The sequence below is a fragment of the Triturus cristatus genome, chromosome 7, assembly GCF_964204655.1.
Source record: "Triturus cristatus chromosome 7, aTriCri1.1, whole genome shotgun sequence".
Lineage (NCBI taxonomy): Eukaryota > Metazoa > Chordata > Amphibia > Caudata > Salamandridae > Triturus > Triturus cristatus.
In genome coordinates this window covers 297137017-297156522 of record NC_140590.1, presented here as the reverse complement: position 1 = coordinate 297156522, position 19506 = coordinate 297137017, and positions in this window count along the sequence as shown.

Genomic DNA, 19506 nt, shown 5'->3' with positions numbered 1-19506 from the left:
ACTGGACTATGCATGGGACACCTTGTGTGCCCCAGGCAGTGTCTCGTTTATTTCATCCCTCCCTGCCCCAATACACTAAGGCCTGTCTGGGGTGGTGCTCGCACCTCCCAAGGCAGGAAACCTATTTTCCAAGCCTCCCGTGCCGGGATCCCTCCCAGCAGCAGGAGGTCAGACTTGTGTCGTGGCAGCAGCATCCATTTTGTGATGCTGGGGCTCTGGTTAACTTTAACCGGGTAAGTAAGTTTCAACATGTCTTCTCCCTCTAGAAGGGAGGGATAATATCCTCATCCCCAGAAATGGGATGGGGGTATTATTCCAAAGTGTTAGACACCTTACACGACATGTTTTGATAAAGCCAAACCATAGTTACCATAACCGTTTAAGATTATAAGGCACTTTAAGAGTATATGGTAGGCTATATCATAGAACAGCTATAAGGACATGGTTCCGAAAGCTGCAGACAGGCTCAGCTCATGCTAGAGCACCATCTCACATGTTACCAAGCACTCTGCCTCCAGGATTGTTAAGGCCTACCATAGGAGTGGCTGATAGGTACACATGTGTCTATATATAAGGTAGGTATAGGAATACTACACCTAAGCAAGGGGTGATTACACGACCTTGCCCCAGCTGAGTGATCAGCCAGTTGTGTCATAATGGAAGGCCAGGCCAGGGGTGGCATAATACATGCTGCAGCCCCTGGTAGGCCTAGGGTACACCTATGCCCTGGGTACCTAAGGTACACTGTACAGGGGCCAATAAGGTGATCCTATCCAATTGGGTTATGCACCTAAAGTACATAGTGTTAATTTAGAGAGAGAACAGCAGGGCTGTGGGTCTGATTAGCAGGCCCACAGCCACATCTAAGTCGAAAACCAGTAAAGCAAAAGCAAAAAGTGGGGGTGAACATAGAAAGCAGACCCTACTCTCCTACACAACCCCCCCCCCCCAAACTTAGGGACATTAAACTAACCTTGACCAGTTGAGTCTTCATGTTCTAAGTGGAAATATCTGGAGAGTCCATCTGCATTGGCATGGTCAGTCCCAGGTCTATGTTCCACTGTGAAGTCCATACCCTGTAGGGAAATGGACCACCTAAGAAGTTTGGGATTTTCACCCTTCATCTGATTTAGCCACAAGAGGGGCTTATGGTCTGTCTGAATCTTGAAGTGAGTGCCAAACAAGTATGGCCTCAGCTTCTTCAGGGCCCAAACCACAGCAAAGGCCTCCCTCTCAATAGCTGACCAACGTTTCTCTCTAGGGGTCAGCCTTCTACTTATAAAAGCAATGGGCTGGTCTTGCCCATCTATATTAAGTTGTGAAAGAACAGCTCCCACACCCAACTCAGAAGCTTCTGTCTGGACAATAAACTCTTTGGAGTAGTCTGGACTTTTCAGAATAGGTGCACTGCACATGGCCTGCTTCAGGTCATCAAATGCTTTTTGACAGCTCACTGTCCACTGAACTTTCTTTGGCATCTTCTTAGAGGTCAAGTCATTAAGTGGTGTCACGATGGACCCATAGTTCTTAACAAACTTTCTGTAGTACCCAGTCAGGCCCAAGAAAGCTCTGACCTGAGTCTGGGTAGTTGGAGGAGTCCAGTCCTTTATGCTCTGGATCTTGCTCTCCAGTGGTTGAACCTGACCCCCACCGACTAGGTGGCCCAGGTATACAACCTTGCTCTGCCCTATCTGGCACTTAGTGGCCTTGATAGTGAGGCCTGCCTTTTGCAGGGCCTCTAAAACATTCCTCAGGTGGACCAGGTGATCCTCCCAGGTGGAGCTAAAGACAGCAATATCATCAAGATAAGCTGCACAGTAGTCATTCAACCCAGTAAGGACTTGATTCACCAACCTTTGGAAGATGGCAGGTGCATTCTTCAAACCAAAGGGCATTACCACAAATTGATAATGTCCTCCTGGGGTCGAGAAAGCAGTTTTGGCCTTTGCATTCTCAGCTAGTCTGATTTGCCAGTAGCCTGCTGTCAGGTCAAATGTGCTCAAAAACTTAGCAGCTGCTAGTCTGTCAATGAGCTCATCTGCCCTAGGTATTGGGTGGGCATCTGTCCTAGTGACAGCTTTGAGACCTCTGTAGTCCACGCAAAACCTCATCTCTCTCTTACCATCTTGGGTGTGAGGTTTTGGCAAAAGAACTACAGGACTAGCCCAAGGGCTCTCTGAAGGTTCAATGACTCCCAGCTCCAACATCTTTTGTACCTCAACTTTTATGCAGTCCCTGACATGGTCAGGTTGCCTGTAGATTTTACTCTTCACAGGCAGACTGTCACCAGTGTCCACCTCATGGGTGCACCAGTTTGTCTGACTTGGGGTCAGAGAGAACATATGTCTGTAGGATTGCAGAACTTGTCTGCAGTCCTGTTGCCGATGGACAGTGAGGCTGTCAGAAAAGACCACACCATCAACTGAGCCATCATCAGGGTTCTGAGTCAACAGGTCTGGGAGAGGGTCACTCTCTTCCTCCTGCCCCTCATCTGTAGCCATGAGTAAGCCCATGTCTGCCCTGTCAACATATGCCTTCAATCTGTTGACATGAAGCACCCTGTGGGGGCTTCTGGGAGTCCCAAGGTCCACCAAGTAGGTGACTTCTCCCTTTTGTTCAACAATAGTGTGGGGTCCAGACCATTTGTCTTGGAGTGCTGCTGGGGCCACTGGCTCCAACACCCACACGTTCTGCCCTGGCTGGTAAACAGTCAGCACAGCCTTTTGGTCAGGCCAAGCTTTTTGGAGTTCTTGGCTTGCCTCAAGGTTTTTAGAAGCCTTCTTCATATACTCTGCCATCCTGGAGCGGAGACCAAGTACATAATCCAATATATCAAGTTTGGGTTGTCTGAGAGGTCTCTCCCATCCTTCCCTTACTAAACATAGGGGTCCTCTTACAGGATGCCCAAACAAAGGCTCAAAAGGGCTGTAGCCAACCCCCTTTTGTGGGACCTCTCTGTAAGCAAACAGAAGGCAGGGTAAAAGGATGTCCCATCTTCGCCTAAGCTTGTCTGGTAAACCTTTTATCATTCCCTTTAGGGTCTTGTTGAATCTCTCCACAAGCCCATTGCACTGTGGGTGATAGGGTGTGGTGAACTTGTAGTTCACACCACACTCCTTCCACATTGCAGTCAAATATCCTGACATAAAGTTGGCACCTCTGTCAGAAATGACCTCCTTTGGAAAGCCCACTCTGGAGAATACTCCAAGTAGGGCCCTTGCCACAACAGGAGCTGTTGTGGTCCTCAGGGGAATAGCTTATGGATACCTGGTGGCATGGTCCACTATCACCAGTAGGAATCTGTGCCCAGATGCTGTTTGTGGGTCCATTGGTCCTACAATATCTATGCCCACTCTTTCAAAGGGAACCCCCACCACAGGTAGTGGTATAAGGGGGGCCTTTGTAGTGCCACCTGATTTGCCACTGGCTTGGCAGGTGACACAGGAGCGACAAAACTCCTTGGTATCTTCTGACATATGAGGCCAGTGAAAGTGAGGGACAAGCCTGTCCCAAGTCTTGTTCTGGCCTAAGTGTCCTGCAAGGGGAATATCATGGGCCAAGGTAAGAAGGAAGCCTCTGAACTTCAGTGGTATGACCAACCTTCTGGATGCACCAGGCTTGGGGTCTCTAGCCTCTGAATACAGCAGCCCTTCATCCCAATACACTCTATGGGTACCTTGAGCATTCCCTGCAGCCTCAGCAGCAGCCTGCTGTCTGAGGGGTTCAAGAGAGGGGCAGTCCAATTGTGCCTGCCTCAGATCTGCCCTTGAAGGTCCCCCTGTCCCAAGAAACTCAACCTGATCAGGTTCAAGTTCTTCTAGGACAGTTCCTTCAGGGCTCTCAGAATCATCCTCCTGTGAGGGCTGATCCACTACCTGAGGCAGGGGGGAAGGCACAGCCTTTACCCTACTGTTCTTTCTCTTGGTTTGTGACTGGTCCATAGTTCCAGGATCCAGCACTTGTTCAGTGGTGCACTTTTTGGCCTGTGACCTGGTCAAAGCAAGGACATGTGCATCTATCCCCAGCATTTCTGCATGGGTCCTATACTCCACTTCAGACCAAACTGAAGTTTCAAGATCATTGTCCAGTAAACACTCTACATGAAGGTCTGAACTAACAACAACTTTCTTGAGGCCAGTCACCCCTCCCCAGGAGAAGTTAACAATTGCCACACTATGGGAAGTAGTGCCATTGCTAGCGTTGGTCACTAGGTAATTCTCACCTAGCATGATCTGTCCAGGGTCCACAAAGGCAGGTGTCACCATTGTGACACTAGCCCCAGTGTCCCTGTAGGCCTGAGCCATTCTTTGGTTGATAAAAGGAGTCTGTCTGTACTTGCCCAGGTTACTGGGGCCTATAGTAGAGGACAAAGCTATGTCCCCATCACAGATTAGAACAACCTGAGTAGGTATTCTGACTAGGCCAGAATCCTCCTCAGTTCCCAGGGTTAACCCTACTACACCCTTTTGCTGGGAACCACCACTTACAGCTGAACTAGGGGGTACAGTTACCTTAGGGGCAATGGTGGCTAGGGGCTTATCCTTTTTGGTGCACTCACTAAACCAATGTGAGTTGGACTTACAATAGTTGCACCATGGCTTCTTTTGGCCATCTTTCTTTTTATCCTTTTTGGGACCACCCTCCCCCTGAGCCTTTTGGGGGCCTGGTGAAGACTTCTGGTCTTTTTGTTTCTGATCATTACCCTTCTGGTCTGCCTTTTTCTGATCACCGCCCTGGTTCTGGTTTTTCTGCTTAACTCTAGTCCTGACCCATCTATCTGCCTTCTTTCCCAATTCTTGGGGAGAAGTCAGATCACAATCAATCAGGTGTTGATGCAGTAGCTGGTTTTGACAGTTGTTAAGGATTTGCTCTCTCATGATCAAATTATACAATCCTGTATAGTCCTTAACCTTACTTCCCACTAGCCAGCCTTCCAGAGCCTTAGTGGCACAATCTACAAAGTCAGTCCAGTCCTGAGTCTGTGCCTTTTGGGTATCCCTGAACAGCAACCTGTATTGCTCAGTGGTTAGGCCAAACCCATCAATTAGAGCACTCTTCAGGACAGTGTAATTGTCTGCATCCTCATCACTAACTGTGAGGAGCTTGTCTCTACCTTTCCCAGAGAAGGAGAGCCACAAGATAGCTGCCCACTGACTTTGGGGTACCTGCTGTACTTTGCAAGCTCTCTCCAAAGCAGTTATCCATTTGTGGATGTCATCCCCACACTTGTAGGGGGGCCAATCTTGCTCAGGTTTCTATTATCATAGGTCCTGTCTCTATCCTTAGGGATATTGCTGCCACCAGTGGGTTCTAACCCACTTAACTTTTGCTCTCTAGCCAGAGCAAGCTTCTCCTTGGCAAGGGCAAGTTCTTCCCTCTCAATCCTTAGATTAGCTTCCCTCATTCTGGCTTCATGCTCCTTTCTCTGGGGGGAAGTCATTCCCCTGCGAGAAGAGGCATTAGAGATGCTAGAGACATGGGAGTGGATGGATTCCCTTGAAGGGGATCTGTCTCTCCTGTTTCTCTGGTTAAGCCCACTTGGGGGTCTGTAGGGGGGACCCCATGCAGACTCCCATGTAAGCTTAAGTCAGCCTGGCTAAGTCTTTTAACTCTGAACTGGCTGTCTACCTCCTCATCTGAAGTCCCATCTGACTCATCTGTAGCAGGTAGACCCTCCCCTGTACCTTGGGTACCAGCCTGGGAGGCCCTAAGAGCATCATACTCCTCTAGGATCTCTACTAGCTGAAGGAGGGTAGGGTTTGCACCCTGTTTTAACTTTCTGGAGGTACACAATTGTGTCATCTCCTGAAAAGTTAGGGTATCATATCTAGAGGGGATCTTTCTAAGACTTGCCCCTCCTGGGAGAGAATCTACTATATCTCCTCCCAGAGACATGATCTAGTGAGGGTGTGGTGTGTGCACCTACCTACACTAGTTGTATCTACTAAACCTCTCTAGTAGTTGTAGTCAGGGTGTGCTAGGCCCTTCAACCAACAACAACTAAGTCCAGTAGGACTTAAGTATTTATAATCTATGTTATATGTACCTAAACAATATCTGTGTGATCTTTCAATTTAGTATCTCAAGATTACACTGGTATTACAACAGCAAGCTCAGATCCCAACCGCTGCTCACCAATGTGAGAAGTTGGCCTGATGTATGATGTCACTAGTTCTAGTGTACACCTTATATCAGTCCAAACAACCCTTATGGTGATTGGTTGTAAAGTCAACCATATAGACCAGCTATCCTAGTGGTAGCATGGACAAGAGCAGTCTTAGGCTAAACTCTGAATGACATGTGAAGCCAGCTGTTATACCATATATAATCCCTTGAATACCAAATGAAAGGACACCACAACAGATATATATATAAAATAAAGTGTATTTATTCTAGTCAAACCCTCAGCACTCTTTATGAGATTCGAGGTAAGTACAACACAGTCTTATTCAAGTATACATTAAGTCACACAGGTAAGTAATACAGTTAGGCCCAAGGGGCCACGCAAACCATATACTAAAGAAGTGGTATAAGGACCACTGTCACGGGAATAGGATAGGCCTAGGCCTAGGGAATCGCTGGGGCTACACTACACTACCCAAGGTTAGGAAGTGGGAGGCCCACGGGATTCAGGTGCAGAGTGGAAACACTCACGCGTAATGCGTATAATCGATAGAAATAGTACAGTTCTGAAATAAGCAGTTTTAGGACACTTCTGGTATAGCTAGAAAGTCGAGACTCGGAAATAGACCCTAGGATAGTCAATACCCTTGTGAGCACCGAAGTACCCAAGTTACCTAGCCCACGGGCTGCGGGTGCATAGGTGTGAACTTGCGTCGGGTTTCGTCGTGGACTTCTATGGATGCCTGAAGGAAAGTTGCTGACAGGCAGTCAGTGAAGAGTGTCCGGTGGATCCCAAGGCCGGGATCAAGAAGGAAGGATACCTGCAAGCAGAAGGGACAGAGTCAGGGTCACTAGCCAGTGACGACGTGGAACCAGGAAGGAACCAGGCGATGTCGGGAGATTGCAGGTGAAGAGGTGAAGCTTGTCGCAGCAGCCACGGGTACCAGGAGACGTCGAGGACGAACAGGACCAGGAGGCGAGCTGTCCCACGAAGGCTCTTGCTGTCGGCGGCGTCAAAGTCGAACTAGGACTCACCAAGCCTTGGCAAGCGGAACCCACGAAGAATGGAGGACTTGCTTCTGGTGCAGACCAGGAAGGTCTGGGGCGCTTCTCTTTTGCAGAGGAGCAGGAGCCAGTCTGGAGGAGCCAAACCAGCAGTTGAAAATCAAAGGTGTGTCGTCGCAAAGGCCGCTAGCCAACGGGCAAGCAATCGGACAGACGCGGCAAGCAGGAAAATGCAGAAGGGCCCCACGCAGGACTCGTGGAGTGTGGGGGGCTGCTCTTTGGTGCAGATGGTGCTTGGGGTTGGGGCTTCTCAATCCCCGGTGCACAACTTCGAGGGTGCCTCAGAAGCTGCGCTGGAAGATACTCGCCACTTTTCCCAGGTAGCTGGTCCCACGTCTCTCGTCGCCTCCACGGATCTCAGCACGGCTGTGGATGTGAATCAGGGTCAGAGAAGTCTGGAAGTCAAGGCTCTGGTCAGGCTCTGCAGTCGGTCCCTCGTAGAACTGCAGCAAAGCAAAGGGTAAGTCTCTTGATGGTGCCTGTTTGCACAGGGTAGCCACTCCTTGGCCACAAGGGAGATTCTTCAGTCTTCTTCTTTCGTCGAATGTCGAAGGTCCAGAGTTTCTGTTCAAGTTGCAGGTTCAGGATAATCTAATCTCCTGGGGCCCAGCTACCAAACTTATACTAATCTGGGGGGCTGGGTTGCCTGCTAGGTCACGCCTTATGGGTGGGATCTGGGAGGGGGGTGTTTAAACCCCCTTCCCTTTGTCCAGTTTCGCGCCAGGACTGGGGCTGGAGTGCCCCAGCACCGGTTTGAACTGGACTATGCATGGGACACCTTGTGTGCCCCAGGCAGTGTCTCGTTTATTTCATCCCTCCCTGCCCCAATACACAAAGGCCTGTCTGGGGTGGTGCTCGCACCTCCCAAGGCAGGAAACCTATTGTCCAAGCCTCCCGTGCCGGGATCACTCCCAGCAGCAGGAGGTCAGACTTGTGTCGTGGCAGCAGCATCCATTTTGTGATGCTGGGGCTATGGTTAACTTTAAACGGGTAAGTAGGTTTCAACATGTCTTCTCCCTCTAGAAGGGAGGGATAATATCCTCATCCCCAGAAATGGGATGGGGGTATTATTCCAAAGTGTTAGACACCTTACACGACATGTTTTGATAAAGCCAAACCATAGTTACCATAACCGTTTAAGATTATAAGGCACTTTAAGAGTATATGGTAGGCCATATCATAGAACAGCTATAAGGACATGGTTCCGAAAGCTGCAGACAGGCTCAGCTCATGCTAGAGCACCATCTCACATGTTACCAAGCACTCTGCCTCCAGGATTGTTAAGGCCTGCCATAGGAGTGGCTGAGAGGTACACATGTGTCTATATATAAGGTAGGTATAGGAATACTACACCTAAGCAAGGGGTGATTACACGACCTTGCCCCAGCTGAGTAATCAGCCAGTTGTGTCATAATGGAAGGCCAGGCCAGGGGTGGCATAATACATGCTGCAGCCCCTGGTAGGCCTAGGGTACACCTATGCCCTGGGTACCTAAGGTACACTGTACAGGGGCCAATAAGGTGATCCTATCCAATTGGGTTATGCACCTAAAGTACATAGTGTTAATTTAGAGAGAGAACAGCAGGGCTGTGGGTCTGATTAGCAGGCCCACAGCCACATCTAAGTCGAAAACCAGTAAAGCAAAAGCAAAAAGTGGGGGTGAACATAGAAAGCAGACCCTACCCTCCTACACTAATAACAACAAATGCCTCTATACGGCGTCCATCACGTGGAGAAGAACCAACCTAGGATCCGATGGTATGTCCCACCCCAGCACTTCCGCAAGGTACCCAAGGACCCCCTCCAAAAGCGGGAGAGGCCCTGACAAGACCACACCGTTAGAAGGAAATTCCCCTCCGCATGTCCACAGCGGAGACACTCCAGGGAGGCGATCAGGCCTGCCCGCCAAAGTCGCTGCCTAGTATAATATATCCTGTGAAAAAATTTAAATTGGATCAGGCGGAGGTGCATCGCAACCGCTGCCCCGCGAGGCGACGCCAGCGCCTCCATCCAGTCTGTGTCATCCAATGGGCCTACGTCCTCCACCCACCGGTCTCTAAGAGTCTGCAGGGTTGGGGCCCCATGAATGACCAAGGCTTGATATATCCGAGAAATCTTGCGCTCCCGGAGGTCCCCCATAAAGACCCTGGCTTCCAGTGGGTTAAACTCGGCTATTTCATCTAAGCCCTCCAAATATGGAGTGATTGCGTGCCGGAAACTGTAGATACTTGAGAAACTGCGATGAGGGCATGCCGAACTCTCCCCGCAGGCACCGGAAGGACTTTAATGTTGCACCCTGCACCACATCCCCAAGCGTGGATATGCCGATGCGGTCCCAGCCCACGAAGCCCGACAACGCAGCCAATTGAGGCAAGCGAACATTATGCCACAGTGGGGTCTCCAACGTGAGCCTATTCCACCAGCCCATCCGTCTCAGGGCCTGTCTCCAGATTTGGAAGATAACTCGAGTCACCGGCGACAACGCCGAACACAAGGGAGCCGCATAAAAGATCGTGTGTAGGGTATATGGATCCATCAACCATCGCTCGACCGCATACGCCGGATCACTCCTATCCCCATACCACCACTCATTGAGGACGAGGAGATGGGAAGCCTGATAGTAGGAGAGTATGTCAGACGCGGCCAGGCCGCCACTATACACCGAGAGGAAGCAGGTTTGCAGTGCCACCCGCATCCCGCCTCCCTCCCAAAGAAATTGGCCCAGAGTTGTATTCACTCTACGGAACCAGCCCGGTGAAATAGCATACGGATGGTTCTGCAGCTGATACAGCAGAAGGGGAAGCGCGACCATCTTGAAGATGGCCGAACGACCATATATTGTCAGTGGCATGCATGCCCACAGCTTAACGTCTTCACGCACCCTGTCCCATACGTGGACCACATTTCTCTCCCATGCAATGGCCGGAACGTCAGACAGGAATACCCCCTGATATTTAAGCCCCCCAACTGCCAGTTGAATCGAAGCGCCAGCCCCTCCGATGGGCCTCACCCCCCAGGACCCACAGTGCAGATTTCTGCGGGTTCATGTGGAGACCCGAGGTCTCGCCGAATATTTGCATGATCCGCAGCAGCCCCGGCCCCATCCGATCTATATCCATCAGAAAGAAGAGCACGTCGTCCGCATATAGTGCCATGCGGTCCGACAGGCCCTCGGACCACTCATACCCGGTAACCTGTACGTCTACTAGGACCCACGCCGCCAATGGCTCAATCGCCAGCGCGAAAAGATACGGGGACAGGGGGCAGCCCTGACGTGTGCCCCGACTCACCGGAAACTGGGCAGAAATCGCACCCGCACCGAAGCCGATAAGTCCGTATATAGCAGCAGCAGATACGAGAGGAATCTTGGCCCTAGGCTCAGGCGTCTCAACAGGGCAAAGAGGTACTGCCAACTTAAGGAATCAAAGGCCCGATCCATGTCCGCCAAAAAGAGCGCCGCCGGTACTCCCAATCGTTGCACGGCCGCAATCGCTACGTGCGCTCGTTGAATATTATGGCGCGTCGCTCTGTTTGGCATGAATCCGGCCTGTTCCGGATGGATCAAGGACGTAATATGGGGCAGCAAGCGATTCGCCAGGGCTTTCGCCAAGATCTTAGGGCCCGATTCACAGAATTAACTTAAGACAAAATCCTAAACTTACTACTTTTGGTATTCACAGACTGCACTTACTACTTTTGGTATTCACAGAATGCACTTACTACTTTTGGTATTCACAGAATGGATTTACGACTACTAACTTTATGTCCGCACTCGGGCCGGAAATTCTGGCCCAGAGGCGGAGTTTCCGGCCCGGAGGCGGAGTTTCTATCCCGGAGGCGGAGCTTCCGGCCCGGAGGTGGGATTCCGGCCAGTGGCGGAGATTTAGCCATGGCCAAAATCTCCACCTCTGGGCCGGAAGCTCCGCCTCCGGCCCGGAAGCCCCGCCTCCGGGCCGGAAGCTCCGCCTCCGGGCCGGAATGTCCGGCCCGAGTGCGGACGTAAAGTTAGTAGTCGTAAATCCATTCTGTGAATACCAAAAGTAGTAAGTGCATTCTGTGAATACCAAAAGCAGTAAGTGCATTCTGTGAATACCAAAATGGTAGTAAGTTTAGGATTTTGTCTTAAGTTAGTTCTGTGAATCGGGCCCTTAGCCTCCACATTAAGGAGGGATATTGGGCGATATGATGCGGGGAGTTCGGGGGGCCTACCAAGCTTGTGGAACACCACTATTTTGGCGTGTCGCCAATCGCGCGGGAGTATCCCCCGCTCGCGAGCCTCCTCAAGGGCCGCACTATAGTGTGGACCAAGCTGCATGAAATGTTTCCGAAAGAATTCAGGTGGGAATCCGTTCGGGCCCGACGCTTTACCCGGGGTGAGGCCACCAAGCGCCTCTCCCAGCTCTTCAACCGTTAGTGGGAGTTCTAACTCCTCTCGTACCGAATCCGAAAGGGCCCGAGGAGGAATGTCCGCAAGGAACCGCTCAATCATCTCTACCGATAGGACCTCCTGCGGACCATAAAGGTCCGCGTAGTATACCGCAAAACTCTCCGCCAGCACACTAGGATCCAAGATGGGCCCCCCAGCTGCATCCACCAGCCCCGGGAGCACCCGCGAATGGTTCATGCCCTGACACAGCCTATGGAGCATCCGACCCGACTTATCCCCCCATTGATAAACCCGACTACGGGTTGCCAACCATGCCTGGCGCGCCTCCTCCATTAACATCGAGGCATAGTTCTGTTGCGCGAATAGGAGCTGACGACGGGCCTGGCCTCCACCCTCCCCGGTGCTCCGGCTCTCCAGGGTGGCAATCTCGTCCTCCGCCTGTGCGGCCCTCTCCCCCTTGCGCCGTCGCGCCATGGCACAATACGAGATATCCACCCCGCGAAGCGTCGATTTAAGCGCCTCCCACACTGATGCGGCCCCGGGGACCGAGCCCACGTTAACGGAAAGGTACTGATCCAACGCCTCCAGCATGCACTACCCATATTCCTCCTGCTGCAGGTGCCACACCGACATGCGCCACCGGAACGGATGCCGCGAGTGCCCCAGGCGCAGCACCGCCGCCACCGGAGAGTGGTCTGAAAGGCCCCGCGGGAGAATCTCGGCCCTCATGGCCCTGCCGGACAAGTCTCGGGACAGAAAAATGTAGTCCAGCCGCGAGAACGATCCATGCACTGCGGAAACATATGTATATGCACGCTGCGCGCCGTGAAGGCACCGCCAGACATCCACCCAGTCTAGGCCCTTCACCAATGCTCTCAGTTTGGTACGGGTCGAACTATCGGGTGCTCCCCCCTCCCTCCACCGATCCCTGGAACCCTCCATCACCTCATTCCAATCTCCGCCAACCACACATGCCACTTCTGAGAATTCGGTCCAGACGGCGGTGATCTTCTCCACCAGTGCCCAGGACATCGGGGGTGGGGCATACACGCTTCCAAACACCACCCAGTCACTGCCTATTTGCCCCTTAGCAAAGACATAACGTCCCTGAGCATCTGTCCACACCCTAGCATGTGTGTACGGGACCCGCTTATGCACTAGGATAGCTACACCCCGAGACCCCCGTGTGAAGCCCGCATGAAAGACCTGGGTATACCCATACCTCTGGAGGCAGGGAGTCTTCGTACCTAGCAGGTGCGTCTCCTGCAAGAGCAGTATATGTCTGCAGCCACTCGCTTGGCGTATCGCAAAAGCGCCCCCCGCTTAATTTTATCTAGGACCCTCCTTACATTCCAACTTACTACCTTAACGGTACCCAGCTGCGCAGTATCTTGTGCCATACCTTTTGCTCCAGACGTCCCATGGGAAACATCCGGTCAACAATAACCATAAAAACCTCCAACACCCCGTGACCCTCCCTCCCCCCACCCCATACCTCAAAAACATTGAAGCACCTGTCGCGGTGGAACTCGCCTCCAGGCTCCAACTGGGAACCCTGGGTCGTCCCATCCAATGGATCCCCCCCAACTGCCCAAAACTACCGGTGCGCCGCGCTTGTTACGCTACCCACACTGCATAAGTCCCGTACCCCCCCCCTCCCCGATCCCCCTCCCCAAAAATACAGAAGCGGCAAGACCAGTCACTATGCAGAACAGTCAGATAGTAACCCTTCAACTGCCCCCCCCCGCCCGTGGAGCCAGTCCCGGACACCGAGCCACGGGATCTGGCGCGCCTCCAGGATCTAGAACGCCTGGGGAGCTTCCCTTTCGACTTTTGACTGTTCTGAGCCGCATCAGCGGCCTCGTTGGTGGTCCCCCAGCCCTGGGGCGACTGTGGCCGAAGGCGTACATTTTCATCCGTCCATTTAAAGACCTCCTCGGGTGAATCGAAAAAATGTGTTCGGGACCTGTAGACCACCCGCAGCCTGGCCGGGTACAGAAGAGCGTAAGGCAGCTTCAGGGCACAAAGCCGGGCCTTTGCCACCAAGAAGGACTGGCGCTGTTGCTGCACAAGGCGGGAATAGTCTGGGAATAAAAGAATGCGTGTGTTCTCAAACAGCAGGAGCTCCTTCACCCTGGCCTGCTTCAGGATTACGTCACGGTCGTGATAGTTCAGTATTTTGGCAATCACAGGCCGAGGACGAGAGCCCGGCGGCGGTTTCTGCGCAAGTGCCCTGTGCGCCCGCTCCACCACAAAACAGCGGGAGAGGGCATCCGATGGCACCCAGCTCTCCAGCCATCCCGACAAGAACCGCTCCATGTCCCCCCCTTCACAGCCCTCCGGAAAACCCACAAAGCTCAGATTGTTCCGTCGGGCCCTCCCCTCCGCATCTTCCACTCTCTCCGCCAGGCCCTTCTGCACCACTTCCAACGCCTTGACTCGCTTCTTAAGTGTCCCCACGTCGTCTTCCACTCCAGAGACCCTTGTCTCGGCCTCCGTGATACAATCCACGGCATTCCGCAGGTCTTGGCGGAGCAGCGTGACATCCGCTCCCACAGCCCCAATTTTGGCATCTAGCATGTCTCTTGACTGCGTAATTGCAGCCATCAGCTCAGCATTGCTGGGGCCAACTGGCTGCGATGTGCTCGGGACTGCTGCGGTCACCCCATGGCCCGTGAACTTGTCTATCGGGCCCTGTTTGGCCTGGCTGCCTCCCTTGCCATCTCTCGTCATCGTGCGTCGCGGGATGCGGCCCACCCTGTCCCGGTCGCACTCTCCGCCGCCGCGAGGGCCGCCCCCCCGGTAGCAATATGGTTGGCCGTCCCTCGCCGCCGCTCTCCTCCAACACCAATACTTGATCGCCCCGGTGTGCAGGTGAGCCGAGGAATACCCCCTCCAGTTGTTGACCCTCTGTCCGGGGGCCACCAGGCAGCGCTACCTCTATTGCACCATCGGGTATGGGGGCGGGGGGGAAGGGTCTAGCCACCGCAGCCCGATCTAGCTGCCGAGACCCCCGCTGCCCCAGCGACCTGTCCGTCTGCCGGCCTTCTCAGCGCACAACCCAGAGAGCCCCTCCGCGGTGCGGGGATTGCCCGTGTCCCCCGTGGTCCGACTCAACCACCGAACTCTCACCTCCCAGCCTCGCCAGCCGCTCCGGTTGTAGTAAGCTCATGAGGGGTGGGCCCCCTGGCCGCACTCCCCGCCACGGATCCAGGCAAGACAGCCGAAGCCTCGCCACCACTCTCCTTCGGGGCCCCAGATGCGACGCGTCCCCTCCTCCTCCTCCGGGCACGGCTGGTGACGGGGGGCACAGGGAAGGATCAACGCCCCCCCGGCGGCACTCACCAGTACGCCGTCGTCCCGCTCCGAGCGCCGCCGCCTCTCCCAAGCTGCACAGGTCACTTCGGGCTCCCAGGCCCCGTACGGAGCTCAACTGAGGCCTCCTGCGAAGACGGCGCCGCCGCGGCCTCTGCCACGCAAGGGCGCCGCCTCCTCTCCGTCAATAGGCCGCACAAGGCCGCAGGATATCAACCCCGGTTCCGCTGGCGTCCGAGCCCCGTTTCGCTCACCGGACCACTCTACAGGGGGGGCACCGGTCTGCCGCTCCTTCAGCCAGCCGGATGTCTGCGCGGGATCGGGTGGGCAAGATGTCAGGAAGGATTTTGCTATCGGGCGGTGCGGAGCTAGCTCAACGCACGTCCACCATGTTGGCTTGCTAAGCCACGCCCCACTTCAAATTGTTTTTAATGTGTATTAGCCAGTGGATTTTTGAAACCTGGTCAAGTCCCAAGCAGTCTTTCAGATGGATTGGATAAAGTGTATCTCTGCTTTAGCCCACACTGGGTGCCATAAAAGGAGTGATTTGGTTTGCAATATATCTTGTAAGAAACTAACCTAGGGGCATATCAACAACAACCGGCGATAATTATCGCTAAGCGCACTTAGCGCTAGGATAATTATCGCCGGCTAGCGTTGATTTTTATCGCTGAGATAGCATGCTATTAGCAACGCTTATCTCAATAGCGATAAAATTCCTCACGCTAAGTGGCTAACGTGAGATTATCGCTGGAAACCCAGCGATAATCTCACGTTAGCTTGTTGATAGGGACAGACAAACTTAGCCATGATATCCTCCTTCCATAGGATATCATGGCTAAGTCAGAAAAATACCAGACGTAAAAAAGCAGCGTTAACCGCAGTTAGCGCTGCTTTTTTTGTCTCTAACTGGGTTAGCGATATTCTTGATAATAGGAGAAATGTCGCTTAGCGACATTTCTCCTATTATTTTACTCTGGAACGCCCCCTTTGCATCTCATTAGAGATGCAAGGGGAAGCGTAGAGTAAAAGGGTGCTAACATGCAAATTTGCATGTTAGCACCCTGTTGTTGATAGGGTGCTAGTTTTATCTCTGCTTTTTTGGCTTTTAAAGCCAAAAAAGCAGAGATAACGCCCTTGTTGATATGCTCCAAAGCCCTTGTTGATATGCCCCCTAGTTCTCTGTGAATAACTGTTTCTGATTTTGAATGGGGTATGGCTACGAGTCACCTGAGGAACTTAGGGGCATATCAACAAGGGCTTTATCTCTGCTTTGTTTGGCTTTAAAAGCCAAAAAAGGAGTGATAAAACTAGTGCCCTATCAACAACAGGGTGCTAACATGCAAATTTGCATGTTAGCACCCTTTTACTCTACGCTTCCCCTTGCATCTCTAATGAGATGCAAAGGGGGCGTTCCAGAGTAAAATAATAGGAGAAATGTCGCTAAGCGACATTTCTCCTATTATCAAGAATGTCGCTAACCCTGTTAGAGACAAAAAAAGCAGCGCTAACCGCGGTTAACGCTGCTTTTTTACGTCTGGTATTTTTCTGACTTAGCCATGATATCCTATGGAAGGAGGATATCATGGCTAAGTTTGCCTGTCCCTATCAACAAGGTAACGTGAGATTATCGCTGGGTTTCCAGGGATAATCTCACGTTAGCCTGTTAGCGTGAGAATTTTTATCACTATTGAGATAAGCGTTGCTAATAGCACGCTATCTCAGCGATAAAAATTCACGCTAGCCGGCGATAATTATCCTAGCGCTAAGTGCGCTTAGAGATAATTATCGCCGGTTGTTGTTGATATGCCCCCAATTCACTTGTATTTGGATTTTACTATTCTCCCCAATGCCCCTAATCCCGTGTCATATGTGACAGCTGGGACCCCTTTAGCATTGTATAGGGTTAGCATCTCTTTAATTATCTTACAGCCTAATCTGGAGGCAAACCTGAATATGCCCTTGTTATATTTTTGATATATTGGATGTAAAAATCTCCCTATGATGCTTCCATCCCCATTTGCCGTGAACTGTATCCCTAAGTAAACTTTTTTGTGTTTTGGATTTTATTCCTCTTAATAAAAAAAAGGTGTTAGTTCTTCCCCTAGTTCGTCAACAGCTCATAGTGAAAGTTGTTTCCGAGATTAATTTTCCGATCTTTCCCTTCAATGTGATCTGTGAAGGAATTGATCAGGTTTTGTAAGCTATTCGGGGCTAGGGCCAGAAGGGCCACTTCGTTGGCATATAATAGTGTAGGAATTTCTCCTTTACTGACTCTTGGGCTGTCCGCACCTACCGACTGTAGTTTCTCGTCTACCCCATTAATATACAGGGAGAAAAGGAAAGGCACAAGGACGCAACCCTGCTGCACCCCCACCCTATATTAAAAGGTGATTTTAATTCTCCCTTTGGCTCACCACAGTCTGATCTTTAGGTGCTCCTAGTCGATCCAAGCATTTCCACAATTTGTTTTGATTAACCAAATTGAAGGCACAACGTAGATCTAACAAACATATTTACAGGGAACCTTCTTTGGCCAGCTGCATCCACCAGCCCGGGAGCACCCGCGAATGGTTCATGCCCTGACACAGCCTATGGAGCATCCGGCCCGACTTATCCCCCCATTGATAAACCCGACTATGGGTTGCCAACCATGCCTGGCGCGCCTCCTCCATTAACATCGAGGCATAGTTCTGTTGCGCGAATAGGAGCTGACGACGGGCCTGGCCTCCACACTCCCCGGTGCTCCGGCTCTCCAGGGTGGCAATCTCGTCCTCCGCCTGTGCGGCCCTCTCCTCCTTGCGCCGTCGCGCCATGGCACAATACGAGATATCCACCCCGCAAAGCGTCGATTTAAGCGCCTCCCACACCGATGCGGCCCCGGGGACTGAGCCCACGTTAACGGAAAGGTACTGATCCAACGCCTCCAGCATGCACTACCCATATTCCTCCTGCTGCAGGTGCCACACCGACATGCGCCACCGGAACGGCTGCCGCGAGTGCTCCAGGCGCAGCACCGCCGCCACCGGAGAGTGGTCTGAAAGGCCCCGCGGGAGAATCTCGGCCCTCATGGCCCTGGCGGACAAGTCTCGGGACAGAAAAATGTAGTCCAGCCGCGAGAACGATCCATGCACTGCGGAAACATATGTATATGTACGCTGCGCGCCGTGAAGGCACCGCCAGACATCCACCCAGTCTAGGCCCTTCACCAATGCTCTCAGTTTGGTACGGGTCGAACTATCGGGTGCTCCCCCCTCCCTCCACCGATCCCTGGAACCCTCCATCACCTCATTCCAATCTCCGCCAACCACACATGCCACTTCTGAGAATTCGGTCCAGACGGCGGTGATCTTCTCCACCAGTGCCCAGGACATCGGGGGTGGGGCATACACGCTTCCAAACACCACCCAGTCACTCCCTATTTGCCCCTTAGCAAAGACATAACGTCCCTGAGCATCTGTCCACACCCTAGCATGTGTGTACGGGACCCGCTTATGCACTAGGATAGCTACACCCCGAGACCCCCGTGTGAAGCCCGCATGAAAGACCTGGGTATACCCATACCTCTGGAGGCAGGGAGTCTTCGTACCTAGCAGGTGCGTCTCCTGCAAGAGCAGTATATGTCTGCAGCCACTCGCTTGGCGTATCGCAAAAGCGCCCCCCGCTTAATTTTATCTAGGACCCTCCTTACATTCCAACTTACTACCTTAACGGTACCCAGCTGCGCAGTATCTTGTGCCATACCTTTTGCTCCAGACGTACCATGGGAAACATCCGGTCAACAATAACCATAAAAACCTCCAACACCCCGTGACCCTCCCTCCCCCCACCCCATACCTCAAAAATATTGAAGCACCTGTCGCGGTGGAACTCGCCTCCAGGCTCCAACTGGGAACCCTGGGTCGTCCCATCCAATGGACCCCCCCCAACTGCCCAAAACTACCGGTGCGCCGCGCTTGCTACGCTACCCACACTGCATAAGTCCCGTACCCCCCCCCCCCGATCCCCCTCCCCAAAAATACAGAAGCGGCAAGACCAGTCACTATGCAGAACTGTCAGATAGTAACCCTTCAACTGCCCCCCCCGCCCGTGGAGCCAGTCCCGGACACTGAGCCACGGGATCTGGAGCGCCTCCAAGATCTAGAATGCCTGGGGTGCTTCCCTTTCGACTTTTGACTGTTCTGAGCCGCATCAGCGGCCTCGTTGTTGGTCCCCCAGCCCAGGGGCGACTGTGGCCGAAGGCGTACATTTTCATCCGTCCATTTAAAGACCTCCTCGGGTGAATCGAAAAAATGTGTTCGGGACCAGTAGACCACCCGCAGCCTGGCCGGGTACAGAAGAGCGTAAGGCAGCTTCAGGGCACAAAGCCGGGCCTTTGCCACCAAGAAGGACTGGCGCTGTTGCTGCACAAGGCGGGAATAGTCTGGGAATAAAAGAATGCGTGTGTTCTCAAACAGCAGGGGCTCCTTCACCCTGGCCTGCTTCAGGATTACGTCACGGTCGTGATAGTTCAGTATTTTGGCAATCACAGGCCGAGGACGAGAGCCCGGCGGCGGTTTCTGCGCAAGTGCCCTGTGCGCCCGCTCCACCACAAAACAGCGGGAGAGGGCATCCGA